Here is a 13758-nt window from a genome sequence, read left to right on the forward strand (position 1 = left end):
TGGACCCCAAAGGCTGTGTATTGTGTCCTTCTAGTTCTTTGAAATCTCCAGGATATGCAGATCCATAGAAACAGAAAGCAGGTTAGTAGTTGCCCAGAAATGGTGCAGGCGGGGGAGGGAGGGTCTTGGAAAGTGCAGGGAATCTTTTCAGGGGTGATGGGAATGTTCTCGACTTAGATCGTGGTGATGATTACACAACACCGAATATACTAAAAAACGCTGAATTATATACTTTAAAAGATTTATGATGAATTTTAAGTTATGGGAATTTTATCTTTAAAAATATAGTGGAAAATATGATCTAATCCAATATCCAATATAATGTTGTAAGGTAAGAATTTACAGGTAACATTTAAAATAACATCAGATAAATAATTTATTCTTGAACATTTTACTAGGAAACAAAAGAGCTGGTTTTGAGTTATTTTACTCTCTTTATACCACAATGCTTCATGGGATGAATCGTAGTGAAGGGTCAGAGTCAATAATACAAAATAAAGTTACCTTTAAATGTGTCCTTACCCTGTTTCCATCAATATTTTCATAATCTGTATTTATTTGACATTTCCAAAGAGTTCCTTCAAGTTGGTGCCATCATGTTTTCTATTATTGTGTTTCAAGTTCTACAAGGCAGGCACCCTGTCTACCCTTCTTTGAATTTCCCAAAGTGCACACTCAAAGCACACACTGCACCACACATTATTTGCGTGAAGTAATGCTGCTTTTTATTGATACGTATTATTTTATACTACAGATGTAGCGATCCCCTTAAATAACTTGCTTTTAGGGGGCTTACATAACTGAAATTCTCTTAAAATATTTTGGTTTTACTTATAGTAATAAATAGGTATACGTTTTCAATTAGTAACATTTTAATTTTCTGAAGTTTTCATAAACGAAGGTATCTCGCTTTATTAAAAATTAGACATACCTTTTCTTTTTCTGGTATCGTAGTAAATTCATTTTCAACCAAATGCGCAGAAGCTTTTTGCTTCGAGGCTCTCGCTTCCAGATTCGGAAGATTCACTTGACCTTGGAAATGTGTTCTTTGTCCTGTTTAGCTCTTTGTAGAACAAGATAACATTGAGTAACCAGGAAGCGATGGTAATGTCAAAAATTACAGCCTCATAAAAGCTTTAATTCTCACCATAAAAATAATATATAAAGTACAGAACTATGAGGGTGCCTCGCATACTGCGATGTCAGGTTTAGGAGCATTACTATAAAATTTATAATACTATCTATTTGATAGTGGGGAAGAGAGCTAGAAAGTGTTGGTTAAATATAGCTAGGTTATAAACAAGTGAATGCCCCTGGGGAAGACAGTTTGGGGCATGTTCCCAGGTACAAATGAATGTTAAAGACCTGTTGTTTAAAAACCTTGTTTCCTTAAGATGCATCTCTAAAAATTAACTTTTATCGTCAAAACATAATGAGTCAAAATTACAAAACAGAGCATGCTGTATGGTACACAGAGGAGTGGAGAGCTGTGATAAAATAAAGACCCGGGAACAAAGGATAGGGAAGTGGATCCACCAGATTCGCAGCTGCACTGGCATAAACAAAAATGGGCTGGACAGGGGCGTGTCAATGAGCTCCCTGCCAGGTGAGGCAGGTTAGCTCTGCATGGCCAGTGATCTGTCTCAACTCCCAGGTGTTCTGCTGGGTCCTGATCCACTAGGGTCTTTCCTGCCATTCTGATTCCGGTTGGAACAAACATTGTCTTGAAATTCTGTCTCTGCATTATTGGAACAGAAGAACGGGTTTTGAAAGCGCATGGCACAGAGCAGACGAGGACGCAGTTCTCTGAGTTAACGTGGACGTACCTCCACCATGTGAGTAGGATCGAGTCCGTAGTCTGTTCAGCAACAGTTTTTTTTTTCTAGGGATTTATATTTAGACAGATGTCTTTGGTGGGTTTTTTTATTTAATGTGTTTGCCATTTTTAAACAATCTCCGTGGGCCAGGAAAATAATAAAAGCTACAGTTTGGCTGTGGCTGGATCATTTGCTTCTTAGGTGGTCCTCCTTCCAGACCTACATCATTTAAAATACTTCACTGAGAGAAGTTTCCTTTTCACTCTGTGTATCCTTTATTCTGTCTGCATTTTGAAAATGGCTTTTTCTCCAGATCGTGTTTCTCTTCACGTATCACGCCTCAAGCCCTGACCCCACCTCAGCGCAGCTTATGTGCCCCAACTCTATAATCTGTTCCAGAGGTGGATGCTACCAGAAAAGCAAAAATCAAACAAACAGCCCCCAAACCCATATCTCTTATTTAGGTTTTGTTAGGGAAAAACCTGTGACCCCATCTGGTCAAAGAAACATCTGGAAATTTTCTGAATATTTTGGGAAAGGTTTTCTTTATTCCGAGGGTCTCTTTCTCTCTTCGTGTCCACAAACATGAGAGCCTGGTTTCCAGGGCTGCCTCCGTCAGCCATTCCTGTGCCAGCCTAGGGACTAGATTAAGAGGAAGCCGACCACGTGGGTGAGAGTGAAATGGCTCAAGAATCTGGACCCTCGATGACGTCATTTAGCCACTGGATCAGTGAAACCCGATCTGTGTTCCCTTATGTAAATTATTAATGTTTATCTATCAGAGCCAGTTTGAATCGTATTCTCCATTATTTGCTGCAGGAACATATTATCGATACACACGTTTACATTTATCTTATATTTTAGCAATTTTTACATATTTTATTATTAAATAGCTACAGCATTATACACGTTATTCCAGTGATCACAGTTTTGCTTTAGGGATCCACCTGGCTCGTTTCCAGTCCCTGGGCTTTTCTGAGCTTGTTTTGTCATAGTGACAGCCATACTGATGAACCCGCTCCCTTTCTGCCGCGTTACTTTGTTCTGGAGCGTGATGTCCCAGTGATCACCGTCTCTAGCCTTATCACGCTCCCGTTGATGTCATACTTAGCGCTGCGAACAGGTTTTCAGCGTGTTGAGTTGCTGGGCCTAGTGCAGCATCCTAGGTGCACAGACGATCTCACCGAGCCACAGGCCTTGCCGTCCAGGGCCTTCCAGTCTAGAGAAAGGCGCCGCTGTCACTTCTGCATGGTTTTATGGCGTCGGTGGACGACGTATCCCTTACTCTGCATCAGGATGCCACAGAAAAAGAAATTATTTCGCAAGTGAAACCAAAAAGAAAATCTTACAGTAAAATAAGCAAAGTATGTTTATCGTGAATTTCTTCCTCTGCCAGGAAACAAGATAAATGATGGGCTTTCCCGTCTATCAAAAATTACAAAGAGTTAGAGCCTCTTCCGGCAGAGCGGAGGAATCACATGAGTGGTGTGGCTTCACGGACACCCTTCTCCCTGCGTACCTGAGTGCAGATTTAATATGCCGCTGAGTTCTTCTTTCGCGCAGGAAGGCGGCCATGAACCACATGCCATGGCGGACACCTGCTTTGTCACCATATGAATATTTTTGAACACTGCAAAAATAGGCAGAGAGTAGGTGTAGATCCATTTATCGCTGTAGATTTGTAATTTTCAAAGGAAAATTGCAGCTTTCATCACTGGTGTCTACATTTAGATGAATGAGCAGAATCAGCAAAGCAAGTTTTTGAGGTTCTATATGTGCAAATTAAGAGTTTGCATCAGAATCTACATTTGCCAGTTTTCTGTGTTTTTCTTCCTTTAATATGAATATTTTAGAAAATAAAGATATTCTAAAGGATAAGTTCTAAAACTGCATTAATTATGTTTTGTTCCCCCGATGTAGTTTATTTAGTCATTTTATATCTGAGAAGTGAAAGTAATGAAAGTAATTCTCCCAATCGGAGAAACGGAAATAATACTGAAGTAATAACCTCTTCTTTTAAGAGGAGTTATTCTCACCTGACGTTGAGAAGCCAATGGTAGCTGTAGACACACTCCATAGAAAAATAAGCAGGCACACCAAATTCTGCATAAAATTTTAGGACGTTACAGAATACCTCTATTTAATATTTGATATGTCAAATAGCCTTCTCTCCCTAAAAATATAAAGTAAATAAAAAATGTAGTTTGGAAAGATTTTTTAAAAAGATCTAAAGGTAAATATGATTGAAGAATTATCTTACTAGTCCCTTCTAGCGAATAAAACATTCTCCAAGAATAGAAAATATTTCTTGTACCTAATTCAAGTACATAACTTGCAGTATATTCAAGTTCCTATTCCATTATGTATATCTAAAGAAAAATTCAGCAAATACACATTTCTTCATAAACTTCAAAGCATTTAAGCTATCGTATATGTGTAGTAAATATATTTGACAATATATAAGATGATGCGAATGTTAACATGATCTTGTTGTTTTTTATAAAGAAACCTAAGTACTTTATGCTTTCAAAATGTCATTAATTAATCCGACTTTGTTGGCTTGTGCTCGCTTGCATTTAGGATCCTAAAAATCGTGGTTTGATGAAAAATTGTTTTTTTTGTCTTCAACCCTCCAGGAAGCCCATGTGTCAGCCACTGGCTCTACCATATCACGAGTATTCAGCTTCTTTCTTTCCGCTCAGCTGTATTTGACATGAGACTCACATCTTCAGTTTTCTCATAGTGACAACACGGGTGTAGTCTTGGTCTGCACTGAGACAGGAAGGAAAAAAAATGAGAACATGAAGGTGGTCTGCTTCTGTGAGAAGCACACTCCCTGGCCAGAACCGTGTCACTTTGAGGATCCAGAACCCAGGAAACGTGTTCTTAGGTATAAACACATATGACAGCAGTGTTACAAACAACACCGAGATTCTGCTGGGAGAGGCTGGGTTAAGGCTGGATATCCAGCGCAACTAACTAGCAGCTCCTGTAATAATCACTAACGTTGTCATTCTTCTGGTTTTCACTCGCTTTTTCGTGCACTCACTTTTTAGGTACTTTCTTTGGAATACACTTAATACCACCTAGATGAAGTCCTCTCCTTACCTAACTTAAAATCTTGATAAATAAGGTAGTTTCCTTCGTAAATAATGCTACGAGAATAATGTAGGTATAAAAGTGATGAAGGGTGTTTGAAGGAACTATATGTAATTCAGGTGGGAATTGGAGACTTAATTAGAGGAAATTTCACTCGAGTATTTTTTTGGTCACAAAGAATTAAGAAACAGGATTTCCTGGAGGTCATTGTTCTGTCACCTGTATTTATGATGTGCTTACTCTTTGCCAGACACTGTGACTGAACGCTGTCTGCCTTATTTACGCTGCCGTGTTTAGCCCTAATAGCAACTTTCCAAGATAAGTACTACAATTATTCTTACTTTAAGATGAAAAAAAAAAAATAGCTGTTCAAAGAAGTCAAGTAATTTTTCCAAGAACTATCAGCTATTAATACGTTTTGATGAGAATTTAATGCAGTTTCCTCTAATGTCAACACCCACACTTTTAATTATTAAGTAGCACTAATTTGCCTGAAAGCAACACCATGGAAACATGGAGAGAACTGCTTTCGAGGGGCGGGGAATTACAAACAAGCTCAGTGTTGCTAGAAAATAAGTTGACTCATGAACTCTCAAAAGAGATGTTTAGAAAGGAGATTCCTTTAGGAGGTGTCATAGAGTAGAGCTTCTTAAACTTTAATATATGCACAGATCACTCGGAGAACTTATTAAAATTCAGACTCAAATTCAGAAGTTCTAGAGTGAGGCCCGTGACCCTGCGTTTCTTTCTAAAAAGTCTTCCCAGAGACACTTGGATGCTGCTCATGCTGCCGACCTGGAGTAGGCAGATCTGTGATCACTCTAGAGGTTCTGGAGAGTGGGTTTTGAGAGACATATTGGATGCTGAAAACATGTTTGTTGTAAGCTTCGAGTTAGGAAAACCAGTTAATAAAGCGCTGTGGGAGCATTGCCACGTTAGTGAGATGAGGTGATGAGACCCGACCCACTGCAAACACTGTGAGAACCTGGGAATTATGGGATGCAAAGAGGAAGGGGAAGTTGGCTCAGCAGAGGAAACTGAGGATGCTCAGCAGCATGTGAATTTCACTCTCTTTTCCAGCAATGCTATGAAACGTGCTAATGCTGAAGCTTTGAAGAATTCAAACAGGGAGGGCCAATCCCCCATTATTTTGTAGTCTTTCGTTTCTTTGAAAAGGATAAGGATTGTTTCCACCCATTCTAAACAAAAGCTTCTTATTGATGAGTGGCACTTTCCTCACATCAGCCATAAGGTGACACATTTTAACCAGGACCGTTCGCCGTAGACCATTGCACTTAGTTCTAAAAAACAAATACACGTGAACGTTGCAGCGAGGAGATGATGGATATCATAGCTAACGTGCACAGACTGAGCGAATTTCTGGTAGGACACATACAAAAACATCATTGTAAACTAGATTATTGAAGTGCATAATTGGATAATGGCAGAGTATATAAAACAAGTCCAGGAGCATAATAATTTTTATTTTGTGCCATGTGATGCAGGTGAAATAAGGCAGAAAAAATATGAACAAAAACTGTCTCCTTAAGAGGCTATGTGGCTCTTTTTTATGTGCCAAATTTGGGGCTTAGATGAAGACAAAAAGAATGTAAATGTCTCAAGGAATGCAATTTGGCTTTGGTGTACTCATAATTCCCCTTAATTAAAATATATCCACGCTAAAAGCAGAATCTGCCTTTTTGACAGCATCCATCCATTCATTCATTCAGGAAATATTTAATGAATGTCTACTATTACCAGATACTGTTGAGGGAACTGAGATTTCAGCAGTGAAACACAAGTGAATGAGATCCTTGCTTCCATGATGCTCATGTCAGAGTGTGAAGAGACAGAAAATAAACAAACTTAAAATAAATAGAAGGATAACTTCGGATTAATAATAAAGAAAGAAAGAAAATCTACGTAAAATAATTGGGGCATTAAGTTTGGCGATAATAAAAACCTCTTTTGAAAAACTGCCATTTCAGGTGAGACCTTAATGATAAAAATCCACTATCAAAAGATCCAGGGGAACTGTGTGTCAGGCAGAAGAAATAGCGTGTGGACTCTGTGTGTAAATAATTTTGGTATGGCCAAGAGAGAGAAAGAAGGATCGTTGACATGGTCATTCTGAGCAATAAGAGGGGCCCCAAGAGGAAGAAGAGAAGACACAGGAACGAAGTCACATACTGCAGTGGAGAGCAAGCCGAGGGGTCTGGACTCAATTTTTATGTGCTGAAAAGTGAGTGAGTGACGGGTTCAAGCAAGCAAGAAGATTACCCTGCATTTCGTTTTGAAAGAAGTCCTGTAGCTGTTGGGTGGAAAACGGTTTGAAAGAGGATGCGCAAGCGTGGAAGAATAGACGTGTAAGTCGTTCAGGGTCAAGGCCAAGTGTTTTGATGTGGACCAGCGAGGCTTAATGCTTGTTAGCAAAGGGAGGGCAGTGTCAATGGGGCAGCTGCAGATGAGGGAAGTTGTGCTTAGATAGATACCTGAGAAACAAAGGTCATGAAGATGGCGTTTAAAAACACTGGGGTCAAAGAATGAGAAGTTAACAAAAGAGACTGAACCGAGAAGAAGCGGGTAGCAAAAAAAGGAGAAAGTCTGCATGAAAGCATGCAGCATCTCAGAATGAAAGAAACTGTTGTTTCAACAAGGCAGAAAGAGGGGACTGTGGTGACTGCTGCTGAGAGTTCACTTATGGTGAAGACACAAGTCACTGAATTCTACCATATGGAGCCACTGGGAACTTACATTAAAAGGCTTTCACTAGAATCGCAGGATGAAAGTCCAAGGGGGGTAAATTCCAGGGAGAATGTGGGTTGAATAAATTATCACTTTTTTTGAGGACAGTATCCCTGGAAAGGAGAAGGGAGAAGTAAGATGGATGCTGGAGCAGGATGCCGAATCAAGATGCATTGTCCAGACACATTTTACTTAACCCTTGGTTCATTCCCAATGAAACAAAAAACTTCAGAGTTTTACAGTTTCCATTTCTTTAACAAATATCATTATTTTCACCTCTCAGTGAATTTAGCAACATAAATCAGATCTATGAGTAAGAAATAATAATTATTTACTGTCAATATTTAATGTCACTCTTTTTGGAGGGACTTCAAAATAAGACATGCTATATACGAATTTTAACAAATTCATAGATGACTATTTCAAATGTTGCCACATTTTCTTCCCCTAAATCCCCTGTGTTTCAAGTTTTCTTTAAACAAAATGGTAATTTTTCAACTGCTAAGATTTCAAAACTACATTTCTGAAACTATCATTCATTTAAATGAACAATCGATCTTCCCTTTTAAAGGAAGCTAAAAAGACAATTCTGGATGGATCAAAACTAAAACTTTTTGGATGATAAGCTTTTCTATGTTTAAAAAAAATAACTTTCAAAAGGAAACCCCAAACTCATAAAAATCTGTTTCACAGAACCAAACGTTTAATAGTACATCGTTTTCTTTAATTGTTCAGTCCTTCATTGTCACGTGTTATAATTATTTTTAAAATGATATGGTACATCGGTGTAGTATTTAAGGTTAACTAGTTCATGCATATCTAAAATAATGGATTTTCCATCACTGGGCTTTTCAAATCAAACCATCAGCTAGACTTGCAGGGTCTAACAGTTAGAGGCCACTCTTGATCGGTGATTTTATGTTGTTCATCATATACTTAGGAATATTGTCTGTTGGACCAAATAGATAGAGTGTCTTCATTGTTCTCTATCCTGGAGCCAGTCCAGTATTCTCAGGTTCATTCTGAGAACCTTTCTCTACCAGCTAAGCATAGTTCTCCCAGGGCTGTTAATATTTAAACACAAACAACAGTAAAGGAACGAAGGTGTTCTAACAGACAACATTTAGGCATCAGCCAGGAAACAAGTTACTTGCACAGTACAGTAGAGCTGTCTCCTCTGATTTTGAAACATAGCTGTTTGTCGATAGATGATCTGGTTTTGGAAAGTGAGTTCTAGAAATAGTGTCTTAATGGGAAAGAATAAATGACATTTTACGTAAATGTCATTTATTCTGCTATTACTATGCACACAAAGTGTGGTCATACTGTTACATCGAAACTTATGGGAAGTTTTGGTGCCTTTTCATAGATGCTCTAAAAATGCCAACTGCTGCAAAGAATATGTGAGGATATTATTCTTAAAAGCCTTTAACTATTTTTTTTTTTTAAGGCAACTTTAGTATAGCGGATTATTGATAGTCTTTCAACTGCACCAAATTGGCAAAACGCAGCTCTGATTTCTTTGAAGGTTACGTTTTCATCGTTCGGTCTGCCAAGGGTCAGTTAATAATTGAAATGCAGCCCCAGGTTACTCATGTTTTGCCAGCAGCCGGCTTGTTCTTACACCCATGTTTGAGACGTTTCACTCGTTCCCAGTTATCCAGTTTGAGAGGAACTGCATTCTGCTTTCAATTTTTAATGCCTGACGCCTGTGGATTTCAGCTTAGATCTGTGGGTAGCAAAGTGTCAGAATATACTGATTTGAAGAGGGCACTTACAGTTATAAGGCAGTAAGTGACATAACATTTCTGTATGTGGTTATTTCGCTGCTTGTAACATTATTAAAAGCGTATCGGCCTGGTGTTCCATCTCAGAGCTCTGTGACGGTGGGGGTGTTCATTGTTCTTTTTTTCTTCTGACAGAAGTTCAATTTCTACCCTTTGAGAAATATAAATTTTAATATTTCATCTTATGATTAAGAATCGATACTCGAAGCCAGATTTTAAATGGCAGGTGAGATAAATGCTCTCTTTCAAAATAGCTCATCATCTCAGTTTGTACTTTGTACACCCCATTGGTATCCACTCTTCTTGAGGATCTAAGAAAAACAGCATTTTTATTGTATTCTGAAAGCTGTTCCAATGAATACCGAAGAAGTAATTGTGAAAACAATGTTGCAGTTGAAAACTTGACTATAAATTTTTGGTTTACTAATACATTTAGAATATGTTCACATATATGTATATATAACATATGAATAAAAGCACATCATAAATAAAATGTATTATTTAGATGTGATTTTCAAACATTTTAAGCATAATGTCTTTTTTGTAAATTTGTAATAGACATTTCTGACATTATGAGAAACTCATTAATTAACATAAATTAATTCAATAAATTTATGTTAATGGATATTATGTGCTACATACATAGTAGGAGCCATGGATAATTCCAAACTATGTGATCAACACCTTTTTTCAAGAGATGGAAGGAAAAAGACATATAAAAGTATAATAAAAGCTACAAGACGCTATATAAAAGCAATACAAATAAAATGTGATAAAGGGGAGAGGTTCCTTCTTGGTAAGGATATTTGCAGATAATGTTACAAGAGGAAAGGCATGAAATGGAAGAACATTTGCTTCCTTTGCAAAATAGAAGGTAATCTATTATGCGGCATTTTACTCTGTGGGTGTGTGAAAGGAAGTAGCAAGAGATAAACCTGAAAAGGCAGGATAGAAAAGGACTACTAAAGACTGTATTGTGAGACTAAAGATAGGAACCATTCCCTGTAGGCGAAAGGAATCCATTGACTGTTCTTGAACAATATAATACAATTTTATCAGCATTTAGGAATATGAATCCCCACAATTGGGCAAAATGAATTTAAAGAGGATTATAATAGAGAGGAGGTAGAAAGATCTGAAACAAATATTTTCATATGGTTTAATTCGGACAAAATGAGGGTGTGAAAATCATTGAAGGAATGAAGAAGACTTGAGACAGACCATGGTAGAAGAATGTGCAGAACTTAAAATGTATACAATGGAAAGAAAAATAATTATCCTAGACCATTGAAGATGATGGCAGAATTGACAGAACGGAAGTTTCAAGAGAGGCAAAAGCAGATATCGAGGAATAATAAAAAATGATTTGCCAAGTTAGAATTCAGGCTTTAGTGGGACAGCCAAATAATGATGAATAACAGGCAGTGTGAATAGCTTCAAATTTACATCCCCACCTCCAGTCTCTTTCCTGGCCTCATGATCTCCACACCATTTGGAAAGCTGCCTTACTAAAATGTTGGTCAGAAGTTAAGTTCCATGAGTTACAGGTTTTATCTGGTTTTGTCATTACTGATTATTTAAGCATTTGGCATAATGCGTATACTCAGTAAATTGGGCTCAATAATTATACAAATGATATGGAATAAATTGTTTTCTTGTTTTTTTGTTTTTTTGTTTTTTTTTTTGCTTTAATCTTTCAAATGATTCACATATGAATAATCTAAACATTGGCCCTGGTAGAAAATTTTCTTTATGAGCTGGTTCCTGCATCTTGGCCCTCTTTCTGATTTTGCTATAACTACATTCTTCTTCCACCTATAGTCAAGCCATAGAATACGTAGATGAGATAGAAATATTTGTAATTTCACCCTTATATTATCTATTTGACAGTTCTTCAGTTTTGTGCAGAACATTCTACGATTGCTTCTAAATTGACAGCTTAGAAAAATAATACCAACCCAACTTTCAACATCAGGGTTACATTTTTTCTAAACCATATCTGACCCGCACCTGTAAATTAAAATTGAGTACCAGTTTCTATTATGTCATAAGCCCACATCCTTAAGATGTGCCCTTGCAAAATTCCATTGCATTTATTTATGTATATATCTCTTTACTATCCATACTAAAGCACCTTGATTACAGAAACTACATTTAGTTGATTTTATACCTCCAGTTTCTAATGTAGTATTTGACACAGGTGAAGATGGGCACTTGTGAGATGTTTATGAAAATTAGACAACTGCTTTTTAGATGACCATGACTCTTTGATTGCCAACTGTACATTGGGGAGGTTTTCTAACCACTTTGTGACTTACTCTGCCAACTCTGTTATGAAAATATTAATAATACCTAATTCAGAGTTCTTACAAGATTAAAAAGCATCAATAAATGATATGGAACAAGTGCTCAATGAATGCTACATATTATTTATTTATTTATTTTTTAGAAAATTACTTACTTGGTCTGAGAGTCTGTTTTTTTGTTTGTAAAGTAAGTGAACGATGCCTACCTCAGAGAATTCTTGTGAAGATAAAATTGGAAAATTATTTTGAAATGACTATTTAAACAAATGTCATTTTGTAAATTAAATAAGTGAAATGAAATTTGTAAGTAAAACGTTAGTATTAGCATGCTATTCATAAATTTAATAGCCTCACAAGGGTAGGCAGGATTTTGAAGTGGAGTGTCTTCAGTGGGGTGACTTGGATGAGAGAGTCAGAACTAAAGACAGGAAAAGGAATCAATGAAAAACTTAAAAGTATGGGTAAGGGTCTGTTTATGTCCTTTGGTTGAGAACATGGTAGCTCTCTCCACATATTGAAACGATTAAGTAGAAGAGATATTGAATGTAGTTTCTGACCCTCCAAATGAGTTTCAGATGACAGATTAGAAATTGTAGGAAAGCCCATCTGACTTCAATATAAAGAACTATTTTCTAAAAATCCCATTTATCCACAAAAGAAATCCGTTTCTTCACATGGATGTGAGAGTTTAAAAGCACATGTTGAATGATCAGCACTTTGGGATGCTGGAGTGATAATCCCTGAAACTAATCCTAGTTGGTGAAACAAGCTCTAAAATTTCTTTCAATTTTTATATTTTGTTATATCATCTTTGTCTTTTCATTGAGCTTTTCTTTTCCATAGCTTAAAACCTTAACAAACAGAACGTTTCAATTTTCTTTTAAATATACAATTTCTTATAAATATAATTCCTTGCAATGGCTTCTCTTCACCTATCTTTGGCAATAAGCAGCATGCCTAATTTTATTGGAGAGAAAAATTGAGGCCATCTCAATTTTAGAACATTCAGCTTTGAAGTTCCTTTCAGCATGAGTTTATCTTTCTCTCCTCTTGCAGAAGCAATGTCCATCAAAAGGAGCCTTCTCTTTTTCAAACTTTTAAATGAGTTTTGCCATTATTATTTTCAGGAATGATTAATCTCTAGCATAAGAAAATTAAGAGGATGCAAATAAACTCATGAAATTAAATAAAGGAAAATGTTGCTCGGCGAGGCAGCAGACATTGAATATTTTACAGTATTCTTAATCCCAGGCATGGGGTCGTGCCAGATCTGCAATGACAATAACCCAAAGCACGTATCTGTGAAGCCTCAGTGGGACATTTGATCAATGTTCAGGTGGCAGATGAGCCTCATCATTATGGTGTCCGGCAGGTGTACGCATTCAGAGGGGGCTGTTGGTAAAGTATTTTGCATGTATCTGCTAATGATACTTTTCAGTTCCAAACAACAGCATTATCACCCCCGTAGCATTTGTCATCCATGCAGCAGGTACCAGGGGGACAGTGAGAGATAAAATACTGTCTCGTGATCATGTGTAGCTGTGCCAAAATTCTGGGAAAGGTCTGATAAGAAAATCCATCCTTTTCTTCCAATATGTCATTAGGAAAAAGCAAGGTAAGTAAGACAGGAAAGTCTAAGACAGGCAGTCTCTTAAGAGTGTGTGTGTGTGGGTGTGTGTGTGTCTTAATCTGTGCTTTTTAAATTGGTCCTTGATAGTATATACATGCTTTATTCATTGTTTAAATTATTAGTAATTATTTCACTTGTATTTCAGTATGTAGTTTACATAACATTTGTACATATACCATTTTACTTAATATTTAAAATGGGCTATACGTTTAAATCCATGAATTTGAAACTAAGAGAATTTAAATGTGTCCAGAGACTAAGAGCTATAAGGAAGAAACCAAACTTTCACTTGCTACTTCCTCTTTTTTTCCCAGCCTTATTGAGGTATGATTCACACACACACACAAAATGTATATATGTAGGTATTACAGTGT

Source organism: Pteropus alecto, unplaced genomic scaffold (assembly GCF_000325575.1).
Source record: "Pteropus alecto unplaced genomic scaffold, ASM32557v1 scaffold14, whole genome shotgun sequence".
Classification (NCBI taxonomy): domain Eukaryota; kingdom Metazoa; phylum Chordata; class Mammalia; order Chiroptera; family Pteropodidae; genus Pteropus; species Pteropus alecto.